General features: G+C 42.7%; 1 protein-coding gene across 7 annotated transcripts in view; it reads right to left on the bottom strand.

The window, feature by feature from the left end:
• Positions 1–12,822, bottom strand: part of PLCH1 (phospholipase C eta 1) — a 268,796-nt gene that overhangs the window by 245,150 nt on the left and 10,824 nt on the right. For 4 of the 7 annotated variants that reach the window (XM_008008632.3, XM_073023501.1, XM_008008641.3 and 1 more), the window contains exon 1: positions 8,817–9,065. The exons of 2 other annotated variants lie outside the window; for them this stretch is intronic. The gene's annotated coding sequence lies outside the window, so the exon portion shown is untranslated. Of the gene's footprint in view, positions 1–1,734; positions 1,977–8,816; positions 9,066–12,822 lie in introns of those variants that run through there. One more of the 7 variants, XM_008008636.3, reaches the window with a different exon arrangement.

Raw genomic sequence — 12,822 nt, 5'->3', positions numbered from 1 at the left:
AATATCTATCCAGTTGTTCTTTCCCAAAGAATAAAATGAATATACTAATGAGAAGAATTCTGTGAGAAAATGTATACATTTCATTTAGCTCACCAGATTGAAAGTGAGGACTTTTCAACAAATATGTTGGGAATTGGTCCTGATTTGGGTTTTTGCTTTTGACTGAAACTTGGACACTAAATAACAGATTTCACAATACTCTCTTTTGACAAAAGAAAAAGAAGTTAGTAAACAGTTTATGTTCTCTCTTTTCTAAGACTGCATTTTAATGATTTGCCCAGTAAATAGAAAAATACTTTCAATCCAAAACCTATTTAAAAGAAGAAAATATGTGGTTTAGAGTAGAACATTTGTGTACAAGCCTTTTCTCTTTTTCTATTTAAGAAGAAAAGATTCCTGTGACATTAACATTCAGACAAGGCTCAGGAAAATTCAGGAATAATCACACTACAATGATTTCTCTTTGGGGAACAAAAGCAATCGGCAAAAAAATAAGAAAAAGAAACTTTCCAGCCTTCACTCCATAAACACACTGCATGCAAAAGATAGGTTCAGCTGCTCAGGAGTCAGACGAGTCTGATTCCCATTGGTCCCCTGAGCCAGGTTGCAGCCAATAGTGATGCTTTATGAGAGGAAAGAAAACTATTAAAATTGCAAAACCTCTCCCGTCCTGTTATCGAAATCCAGAAGACCTTAGAGAACACTAGCTTTAAAAATTATAGAATGCAATGAGACTTATGAAGAAAGTAAGACAGATAATTGCTTTTCTTTTCTTTAAAATTGCTTCCCAGTCTCCTATTTCTACCAGTTAGGAGCTAAGAGACAGTCATTTATTTATTCATTTATGATTGAAACCCATGTATTCTTTTTCTTTTTCTTTTTTTTTTTCTTTCACTTTATTTATTAAGTTGAAAGCTTCAAAATTAAAAAGGCACAAAAGAGTATACGGGCCGGGCGCTATGGCTGACGCCTATAACCTCAGCACTTTGGGAGGCCGAAGCGGGTGGATTGCCTGAGCTCAGGTGTTCGAGACCAGCCTGGGCAACACGGTGAAACCACGTCTCCACTAAAATACAAAAGAAATTAGCCGGGCGTGGTGGCCCACGCCTGTAGTCCCAGTTACTCCTGAGGCTGAGGCAGGAGAATCGCATGAATCCGGAAAGCAGAGATTGCAGCGAGCCAAGATCACCCCACTGCACTCCAGCCTGGGCAACAGAGCAAGACCCTGCCTCAAAAAAAAAGAGTATACAGTGACTAGTTTACCTCTGACTTCTGTCCCTTAGTAATCAACTTCTTAATTCTTGTGTATCCTTCTGGAGATTTTTTTCTTTTTCTTTGTTGAGACAGGGTCTCAATCTCTCACCCAGGCTGCAGTGCAGTGGCAGGATCACAGCTCACTGCAACATCAACCTCCTGGGTTCAAGCAATCCTCCCACCTCGGCCTCCCAAAGTGCTGGGATTACAAGCACGAGCCACCATGCCCTGCCTCCTAGAGATATTATGTATGGGTAAAAGAAAAGGTGGCTCCCCCCTCAAATATAAATTTAAAAATCAGAGGATCGTCACATAACCCTTATATTAACACGTTACTGTTCTATGAAGCAATCTCTTCTTTAAAAAATAAATTTTCAATACCTCCTATATAACTCAAAGATAAGAAAGAGCTATTTGGCAAAAAGAAATAGGATGTCTAGAGAACTAAATTGCATATGATTTTATAGCAAATCAACTCACTGAATTTCTGGTCCAGGATTCTGACCTGAAAAACCTGTATAGATCTTCCAAGTTCCCAGCAGGAATAATTTTGCAGAAGTTTTATTAGCACTCCATGGAGATCTAAGGTCCAGAAGCCTCTTCAACTTAATTGAACAGGGAGAGAAGAGGAAAGCAGGAAGTTGAATTCAAATGTTTGGTTCTTGTGGACTAGCAACAAGGAAGTGAAGACAGATGAAAGAGAAACCTTGAGTGCCTTGGATCAGTTAATCAGTAACTCACTTACGCTGGCACTAAACTAGATCCCTCTGACATCCAGTGGCAATCGACCGGGTAAGGCTAGACAAGTTTGTAAGTCTCTTGTTCAGTGCAAAAGAACCAGCCACAGAGAAAAGAGGCTGCTTGGAGAATAAGCTACAGAAAACAACTAAAGATCAAAACCAAGAGAGCCCTCCAGGGACCCGTGTGGTGTCTGAGGCAGAGGCTGAGTTTCAAGACAGAGTCCAGCACCCACTTTTTTTGAAGCCCTCAGCCTTTTCTTCAAGCCTGGAATCAGGTACTAGGGAAGAAAGAAGACTCAGAAGAAGGGTGTGCTTTTTAAGGTGTGGTGCACTATTAAGAATGCTAGACTGCCAGGAGTAGTGGCTCATGCCTGTAGTCTCAACACTTTGGGAGGTAGAGGTGGGAGGATTGCTTGAGCGCAGGAGTTCGAGACCAACCTGGCAATATAGTGAGACCCTGTCTCTACAAAATTTCTTCTAAAAATTAGCAGAGCGGGGCCGGGCGCAGTGGCTCATGCCTGCAATCCCAGCACTGTGGGAGGTCGAGGCAGGCGGATCACGAGGTCAGGAGATCGAGACCAGCCTGGCTAACACAGTGAAACCCCGTCTTTACTAAAAATACAAAAAATTAGATGGGCGTGCTGGCGGGCCCTGTAATGCCAGCTACTCAGGAGGCTGGGGCAGGAGAATCGCTTGAAACCAGGAGGCACACGTTGCAGTGAGCCGAGATCGCGCCACCGCACTCCAGTCTGGGCAACAGAGCGAGGCTCCGCCTCAAAAAAAAAAAAAAAAATTAGCAGAGCATGGTGGCACACGCCCATATTCCCAGCTACTCGGGAGGCTGAGGGGGAAGGACCTCTTGAGCCCTGGAGGTGGAGGCTGCAGTGAATCAAGATCCCACTGGTGACAGAGCGAGACCCTGTCTCAAAAAAATATACAAAAATAAAAGAATGCTAGACTTAGATGACTTAGGTATCCATCGCAACTCAGCCACCAACTGACTGTGTGAATGATGACATTCCTGAGCCCAGTTTCTTTATGTGTAAACCAGCTCAAAAATACTGCAAATCTAAAACCAGCTCAGTACAAGCCAGTTGCAATTTCCCAGTACCACAGCAGTTTTAGGAGCACCAAAACTCCAGCTTCTGGAATAACTTAAGACATTTTCAGCAACTGTCCAAGGCAATTCTGATCTCCAGTTTGAAAAACATTACAAAACACTACCCGGTCCACTCTAGCAGTAAATCTATCAATACTACCTCAAGAAAAATAATCAGGCAACGTTTAGATAAAACCAATATCCAAATCTTAGGATGTCAGAAAGCACATATTAAAATCATGAGGGATCCTCTTAGACCCACCACAAGATGGCAACAATCCAGAAGTGGTAAGTGAGCACTTCGATGTGGAAAAATCTCTACAGAACAGAACCTAAACACCGCTTTCAAAAACACAGCCAACATCGTTTATAAACAAAGCCGTGAATGTTTTCTGGAACCAGACTTGAATTTACAACCTCCTAAACTCCACGTAGGGAATGCAGTTTCTTTACTCACCAGACAGCTTATCAGAAACTCTACCTGTCTGTACTTTGCATAAATGGTGAATTTGAAAATAAAAATAACCCAGTGTTTGTCACAAATTTCCCGCCTATTACCACTGCATTCCTGAGTGGTAACAGGTTTAAATTCCAAGTCTGTTCCATGTTCGTCTGTCCCATGTTCCATCTTAGGCAAGAAACTAACCTGTCTGAAGCTCATCAGTAACATAGGATGAGAATTCCTGCCTCTCTTGATTATTTTGAATTATAAAAAGACATAAAGTAAGTGCCATCACATGTTAGGAATACATTAATGTTCATTTCCTCCTTTTCTTCCAGAACCCTGTAAGATATTTACAGAACAATAAATAACCAGAAAAGCTACTCCCTTATGGTAAATCCCAATCATGCCAAAATTCCTCAGACCAAAATAGATACTAACTGAAAAAGGGCTTTTTTGCATTTGTACATAGTATGTGTACCATATGTGCTGTCATGATACACACATGATTATAAAAAGATATCATCAGAAGGTAACCACTGTTGGCCGGGCACGGTGACTCAGGCCTGTAATCCCAGCACTTTGGGAGGCCAAGGCAAGCGGATCACTCTGAGGTCAGGAGTTCAAGACCAGCCTGGCCAACATGGTGAAACCCCATCTCTACTAAAAACATAAAAATTAGCCAGGCGCGGTGGCACGCGCCTGTAATCCCAGTTACTCCAGAGGCTGAGGCAGGAGAATCGCTTGAACCCAGAAGGTAGAGGTTGCAGTGAGCCAAGATTGCCCCACTATACTCCAGCCTGGGTGACAGAGAGACTCCATCTCAAAATAAAAAAAAGGTAACCACTGTTAATTCTACTCAACAATATTAGGTTAAATCATATGACATTGCTGATGCTTGACCACTTTATATTTACAACTATAGCAGTTTCATATAGTTGGAAATAGCAAATCTAGGGCAAGGATTCGAGGTCAGGAGCAGTGGTTCACAACTATAATCCCAGCACCTTGGGAGGCCAAGGAGGGAGGATCACTTGAGCCCAGGAGTTCAAAACTAGCCTGAGCAACATAGTGAGACCTCATCTTTAAAATTAAAAATTGTTTTTAAAAAATAAAGCAAGGATTCAATATCTGTCTGCCCTCCCTAGATTTCCTGAAAACAACAAGATCATTAGAAATCAGTAACTCTGCGTTGTCATCTCCGTTCTGCCATTTATTAGTTGTGTACCTTTAAGAAAATCATTTAGCAACTTTGGGCCCTGGTTTCCAGATGTATACGATAAATATGGTAGATTTATCTTTTTCTGCTCTGTAATTTAATGACTATAATAAGGCATAGGCACTTAGGTTAGTGCCACCAAAATGCAGAGCTGGTAAGAACATTTTAAACTTAGCTATCCAAATTCTCTTGGTTGTCCCTTCTGCATCCATCCTGCCCTCTTCCACTACGAAGCACAGAAGACAGAGACCTTGATGATAATAAAATAAAGCTGTGTAAACTTCTTCACAGGCTTCTTAAAATGCACTTCTAATTTGGCACACCCTACCACAGCAGTACTGAATTTCTCCTTAAACAAAAATGGTCACGGGTGTCAAAGAGATGTGAGTGAGTGTCCACTGAACTGTGTCTAAATGATTTTCCTTGTGACCAAAGCCAGCCTGGAATAAGCCCCTGCTAGTGAGAAGAGGGAACATGCTTCCCAGGCCGAAGAGGCATTGTTCAAAGTAATGAGTTCTGCACCACTTGGTCCACAATTCACAGCTGAGTCTGATTTTCCTAGACAAAGAGCAATAACCAAATGGAGGGTGCTCTTCAGCAAGCTTCCCTGGGTTTATCATTGTTTTTAGACTCACGAGGTGGTGAAGGAAAGACGAGAGTCTCCCTAACCGTCTATGTCCTAGGAATGACAAGAGGAAATGTTTGTCAACCCTGGTCAACATTATACCAGGATTTTGTCATGGCTGTAATGGATTTCAAGAGTCTAAATTCACTAAAAATGCCTAGAAATTATTCCATCTCAAAAGGTAAAATGTTTAATACTCTATTGTATTCCTTTTATCCTTCTATCATAATTTTATATCCCCTCTCATTTTTTGTTTTTTGGTTTTTTTGTTTGTTTGTTTGTTTTGTTCAGGGAAAAATAGTTATGATCCTTCGGGCATGCAGACCAACATTCTTAGAAGGGAGCTGCAGAAGGTTCATTATGTCATGAAACACAGAGCCAGAACAAAGGATTACTGAATCATTCACCTTATCTTCATCTAAGAAACTTGAGAATTACAGGGTTTCTGTTTCTTCTGAACTAAGTGCTGCACTTGCCAAGAGTACAAGTTTTAGAGTAGAGTTTGTACTACAAAAATGTAAGCAAATAGGTGCACATAATGCTTCCTATCCTAGATATAGAGCCTTATCTAAATTACTCAAAGTTTCAGCTTTTACTTCTGAATCTGCAAGTCTGAGTGATTAGCACCAAATCAATCATTCTCCTTAAGAGTACCAAAGGTAGTATCTTCACCCTGAACATCTGAAGTGGTGTTAGAATTATTTCAGGACTCACAGCTCTTAGTTCATTCAGAACAGAAATCTGGATTTATTCATCTTGCCTTATATATAACATGTTCTCAATAAACATTTGTTGACTACATGAATAAATTAAGTAAAAAACATTTCATTAAGAATTTTCTCAGTATTTTACATTATAGCACTCTAACAAGAAGCACTTTTATCATATTCTGTGTTTATAATACTATCCCTTTATCTGGAAGACTGATTTTTAAAATAAATTTAATTGAAGTTGATGATATGGGAAAATATATCAAACGGAAGCAATAACTTTAAACAGATTTTATTACGAATCTGGTGCCACTATAAATCCTCGCTCTGCCCATTAATCTTCCCTCTCTTTGTCTCCTTCCCATTGCCTCTCCCCTGCCTCCCCCAGGTACTCCCAGTCTCATTATCCCATGATCTGTTAAAACTGCAGTTTACCTCCTGGAACCAGCAGAAACACATGTCACTGAGAATTAGGGAATTGGAGCCAGTTACAAGCCACCACATAGGGTCACAAAGTATCTGAACCTGAAAATTAAGAGTTTTTCTATTTTTCTAAACAAGAGAAAAGGGGAGAAACTCAGTTGGTCTTATTTTTAAACATTTAAGCTAGATGGATTACACAATGTTAAGCATTTATGACAAATGAGATGGGAGAGAACTTTAACAGCATGTTACTCGCTAATCATTTGAAAAGCGGTACGTTGATTTCATTTGCTGATGGTGAGAGTATATTATCTTAAAACATCTACCACAAATAAACACTTGCTATTGTTGAAAACAAATTGCTTGAAACTGGTATGTAGCAAGAAAGTACTCACGTATTACTTCACCCAGGGTATTTTATGCCACACTTTATGCCAAGAAGAGTTAACTCCATTTTAAATTTGTATTAGCAGTTATATTAATTCTAACCAATGTTTAACAGCAACTAGGTACCAATCATACTGCCACATATTGATGCAGTTTAAGAAAGATAAGCAAGAAGCTACCGCTCCTTCTACATACCCCCTTAAGACGTGTACTTTTGCCAAATGCTAGGCTGTATGTAAACAAATGGGATTTAAAAGAGGGGAGAGGGCTGTCAAGAGTCACAGTTTTATGAAAATAAAAATTATTCTTGTCTTCTGGGCACGGTGGCTCAGGCCTGTAATCCCAGCACTTTTGGGAGGAGGAGGTGGGTGGATCACCTGAGGTCAGGAGTTCAAGACCAGCCTGGCCAATGTGGTGAAACCCCGTCTTTACTAAAAATACAAAAATTAGCTGGGCATGGTGGTGCATGCCTGTAATCCCAGCTATTCGAGAAGCTGAGGCAGGAGAATCGCTTGAACCCAGGAGGCGGAGGTTGCAGTGAGCCGAGGTTGCACTGCACTCTAGCCTGGGTGACAGAGCCAGACTCTGTCTCAAAAAAGAAAAAAAGAAAAAGAAAATGACTCAACAGACAGCTTGAGAAAACTGGCTTCTGTTAAGGCTTCTTGAAGCATTCTCTACAGAAGATTTTAACCCCAAAGGTGACCAAAACGCTGAGGCAACTGAAAAAAACAACCGCCTCTTCTGGGAAAGCCTTTGTTTCTTTTCATTGGCATTATACTCTGGTCCCTTTCGCAGTGCATCTCCTTGTAATAAACATGCCAATAACAGGACATGGGTGCTGCTGGGTTGTACAAGCCCTGCTCTTCACTTGGGTTAGGAGGCACAGATTTGCCCGTGTAACGCTCGAGAACAATCACTTCACTAAATTTTTTAACTCCTTACCAGGAAGTAAATGTTTTATTCGTCTCCACTTTTCGGGATAGAGGGGGATTTCAATTGCTGCCCTAATAACTAATCTCTCACCATTTTCTTCTGTCCGTGATCAGAACGGTAACAAGGGAAGGGAAAAGTTGGTTTTTGTTTTTGTTTTTTAGTTGGTTATTGCTTTAATGCTGAACTCTCAACGTCATAATGTGATCACAAATTGATTCGCAGACGGTAACAAATAGAAAACGCCTCGGGAAGGAGGGGAGAGGACGTCGCAGATGCTCAACAGGGAACTGGGCTTAGGGGCGCGCGGGGTGGCGTCTCGGACCCACTGCTCAGTCGCCAAGGAAACGCCGCGCAGGCGCAGAGCGCGCCGCCGTGGGCCGGGGTTTGCCTCCATCACCCTGCGCCGCTCGGGCGCTCCTCGTTCTTCCCAGGAAAGGGCAATGGAGTATATCCTCCTCGCGCTGAGCACACCTAGTCTTCTCTAAGAGGGTCCTGAGCAGGGTCACCGCGCGCAGGAAAAGCTGTGCGACTCCCCGAGTGTAACGGACGCTGCACTTCCCTTGCTGGGAAACACGGACCTGCTCTCCTGGCTGCGTCTGGCGATCAGAGAGAGGGTCCCGGGACCCCGCATGAGGGTGAAGCATCCTGCAACGATGCTGGACGTTCCACCAGACGAAATGCCACCCACCACCACCGCAAGGGACCCGAGAGTTACATTATTTAGCGGACACACACACACCCCCACATCCTTCTGAATTATGGGACCTCTAAGAGCAGCCGTGGCCAGTTCCCCGCACGGGGGTTTGGAGGATCCCCACGCACAGCACTCACACAGTCCTAAAGAGGCGTGTCCAGGCTGTGGCTGCCGAGAGAGGAACTCGGGCCACCTGCTCACTCGCTCATCGGACTGGCGTACCAGTCCTCTTTTTCCTGCACACCCTCTTCTCTCCCGCGCCCCCCTCCCCTTCCCCTGAAAGCACTGACCTCCTCAGCTTTGAGTGTTCAGTAGATGGACTCCTCGGAGTCCGTGGCACAGGGCGCCACCTCCGAAGTGCTGGGGTGATGAGTTATTGGCCCCTGTGACTCCAACTCCAAAGCCCTGCCAAGGGCCAGAAAAGACCCCCTAGAAGAGCACTTCTCCCCACTAGCCAGCAGAAACCCCAGAAGAGCGGGGAAGAGCAGGGCGCCGCCGCCACAACCTGCTTTCTCATTCAAATCCTCACACTCACACAGGAGCCCCACTCCCTCTCGGCCCCGCAGCTTCCGAGGAAATCAGGAACTGGAGTTGGGAAGAGCGGACTGGAGCGCCCGCTGCCTCCGCTGGCCCGGGCGGGATAGGTGTACGGAATCCCAGGGCTGCACCTGGAATCCTTGGCTTACACTCTCCTGCGGGGCTCCCCGCTTGGCAAGGGCCAGAAGATTAGAAATGAAGTCCTTTTACCTACCCCCCAACCCCTGCAAGTTTCAAAAGTTTCCAAACCCAGGGTAACCCCTTGATACTCAGTTTGGGGCTGTAGCTGGAAGGCCTCGGTGGTGGGCGGGTAAAGGAGTTGGAGAAACAAAGTTGGAGGTGAAGGGCGCCGGGAATGGGAACTGCGTGCAACTTGCACCAAAGTAAAAGGTGTTCTGAAATGCCCGTCTTACCTCCTTTAAAAAAAAAAAAAAAAAGAAAGAAAAAAAAATTCTAAGAATATAGCATCTGTCAATGCTGCAAATAAAGAGATCCACTTTGAGTGAAGTGCAACTAAAATTGAGTGTAGATGATAACACTTTGCTTTTACTCATTCCCATTCCCAGTCTCTTCATTTGGAAATGCTACTCCTTGGCATTAACAGCCCACTTATTCACTTAGATCCGTTTAGTAGCTGGTTGACTCAAGCGGGCAACCTGCCGGGAGTAAGAAGACGGCGGTGGCAGAGGAAAGCTTGCACAGAGCAGGCACTCAAGTGTAGATGAAACGGTGAAATCTACTGAACGCACTGACAGGATGAGTGACCAGCTTGGGGCGGATGCGGGAACCGCCACTGGTCTAGACTGCCGCGGTGTGATCCGGCTTCTGGATTCCAGGATTTACATTTATCAGCCTTTATTCAACCTGCCCTATTGTTAGTTCAAAGCCTGGCTGGGAAGGAGTGGGGACGCAGCTCTTCACTCACCTTTCAGTTTAAAATAATCCTCCAATAAGAATGTCCTAGGAAAGCTGGCAGCATGGGGTTGGCAGGGATTTTCTGGGCTTAGTGACAACATAAACTAAAGTCATTTTCTTTTTTCATGCGTGAATTTGCCCAGGAAGTTACAAATGAGTAAGTTACAAATGAGTGCCTGAGATTGGAGCTCCGAGCCTTGGCTGCCTGTCCGCTTTGACAGACAGTTAGTGTGGAGGGTGGTAGCACTGTGACCTCTCAGCACAAGATCTAGGGTTTCACCTTTTCATCCCACTTAGCCGATACCATAGAAACAACCCATTTGTATTATTCAATTCAACAGAGGCAATTACAATGTCACAGCAAAGCACCATGGGCAAGAAGAAACTTTATCCTGAAAACAATCCTAGACTCTTAGAAAAAAGAAAAAAGCCACCAGAATACCCACTTGAATTTCTTCCTCCCAATAGTACCAGGAAGAAATCAATTTGGAAAAAAATATAGGTAAAACGTCCTTTGCCTCTATAGAAAGAAACCTCCCCAAATTTACTTGTTTTTGTTTTTGTTTTTGTTTTACATGCCCATACATAAGCCTCAATTTATAAGAAATTAAGTCATTAACCCTCTGCCTCCAAACTGCTTTTTATTTTGTAAACATGCTTGTTGGAGATTTGTTTTGCTGGTAATCTCCATGGTGAATAGAAAAGCCGAAGGAAAAAAAAAAAAAAAACCACCAAGATAATCCCTCAACAGCAGCAGTTCACCCCCTAACCTCCGGTGTTTGTCTTTCTTGAGTCTGAAAAAATGCAGATGCACATGTTGAAATAAACTCAGACACAAAGTTTCTAATAAGAGCACTTGTTTGCTATGTACTTTATTTGATAGTTTTAATCAACTCCCATAATTTTGTAAACTTTCAAATTTTTTAATTGTATGGTATTTCAAACCTACCAAAAACAAGACATCCACCATGTAATACTCCTGCTCCCCCAACCCCTTCTTTTTAAAATAAAGTATTACAGATACAGCTAAACCCCAACTCCTGACTCGTTACCCCCACCCCTCTCCAAAGGTAATAATTCTGAAGTTGATATGAATCATAATTATGCATGTTCTTAAATGTTTAGGATGTTTATACATCCATAATCTTTTAATGTAGCTTTTCTCTCCAAGTCTTTTTAACATTATTTATCAGAGAAAAATCACTAAAACAATTAATTAATTAATTGGAGAAAATCACTAAAAACAAGAAAATGTGTTACATTGCTAAGTTTTTAGAAGCAGGACAGAACTATTTTTCCTGCTTGTGACAATCAGAGTATGGAATAATAACACAGGGATTAGAAAGTGGGTAATAAGCAGCCTCTCTAGGTTACACAAACTCTTCCATGGTTACCGAAGAATAAATAGAAAAACAAAACAAATAATGCCCTCCTCTTTCACTGGTTAAAGGGGAACTGGAGAAAGTGAGACCTACATGAAAACTTCTTTGGGCAGGTAAGACAAACATCCTACATGGTAATAAAGTACCTTTTCTAGATGATCTCTTGGTCGTGCAAGCCATGATCTTTTAGTAAGGATTTACCACTTTTCCAAGTATAAAGAACTCCTGCTGGTAGCTCAATACAAGGTTGAAATCCGCCTGGCTGAAAAGTCTGGGGTTGAATTAGCTCTGCTTCTTCAAGCACAGGGACATCCATCTGTACAGTAGTTACAAAAAATCCTTTGCTGTGATCCTTTGACTTAATGTCCTCCCAGCATTAAAAGGGCTAAGAAAGCATCAATTTTTCTTAAATGCCATTGAATGGTGAAAGGCATACTTCCCAACCCCCACCCTCCTCATTTCCTGAGTGATGACTCTCATTAATTATACTGGCACACCACTGCCCAGCCTCCCTTCTAAATAGCTGCCAGATTTCTACATATCATCTCTGCCTTGATACAGAATGTGCACTGACACCAGGATCACAGAAAATCCTGTAAGAGGTGCCTGATACACGGTAAAATGATTGATATGCCTTGTGGTGAGCCCACTGTGCTGCATATCACGGGGGGTTTCTTAGAAAACTGCACTGGAAATTTCTGTGTTGGAAAAAGATTTTTCTAGCTGCACAAAAATTGCGCTTCCAGTTGCAAAAAGAGCCATTTATCTAAGGTGTTCAAATTTAAACAGCAACCATCTTGAGTTATATCCATGAGCAAGAGAGGAAAGGAGATAAATATTCCCTATTTTAATCAATGCACCAAGTTAAGAAAACCATTGACCAAAAAAGCTTATCAAGAAGGAGGCATTCCTCTTTCAACACATATTTCTTTAGTACTTGCCATGTACCAGGCACTGCTCTAGGTAGATAGCCTTAGCTGGAATATAGATAGCACTCCTGAAGTAGAGCGTAGTACCTGTCTTTATGGCCCTACTCTATGAATTGGTCACAGTTTTAGGTACAAATAACGAAACCCCTTATCAAACCAGCTTGAGTAAAAAGCTGATGTATTGACTCCCACTTTACAATAGGGGGAAGGATAACGACTTCAGAAACGATGGGAGTATAGCAATTCAGAATCAGCATTTCTCTTGTTAAAGAAAAAATTATTCAATGTTAAAGCATGGTAAGGAAGGCTTTATTCAGGACCACTGAAATCGACACAGGGACTACTGCAGGGAATACAGCATAGGCAGCTGGGAATTTATAGACAAAGAGCAGATGGGGTTGCTGGATGAAAAATCACTAAGAGGAAACATCAGGGATATGAGGGACTCCAGCTAAACCGACCTAACTGGATTCTTGCTGAAGACAGGCCAGGGTGATCAGACATGACCTGGGGGACAGTGGAGGATGAAGGCT

This window comes from Chlorocebus sabaeus, chromosome 15 (genome assembly GCF_047675955.1).
Source record: "Chlorocebus sabaeus isolate Y175 chromosome 15, mChlSab1.0.hap1, whole genome shotgun sequence".
Classification (NCBI taxonomy): Eukaryota; Metazoa; Chordata; class Mammalia; order Primates; family Cercopithecidae; genus Chlorocebus; species Chlorocebus sabaeus.
The sequence above is the reverse complement of the archived record's forward strand: the minus strand, read 5'-3'. Positions and strand labels throughout refer to the sequence as shown.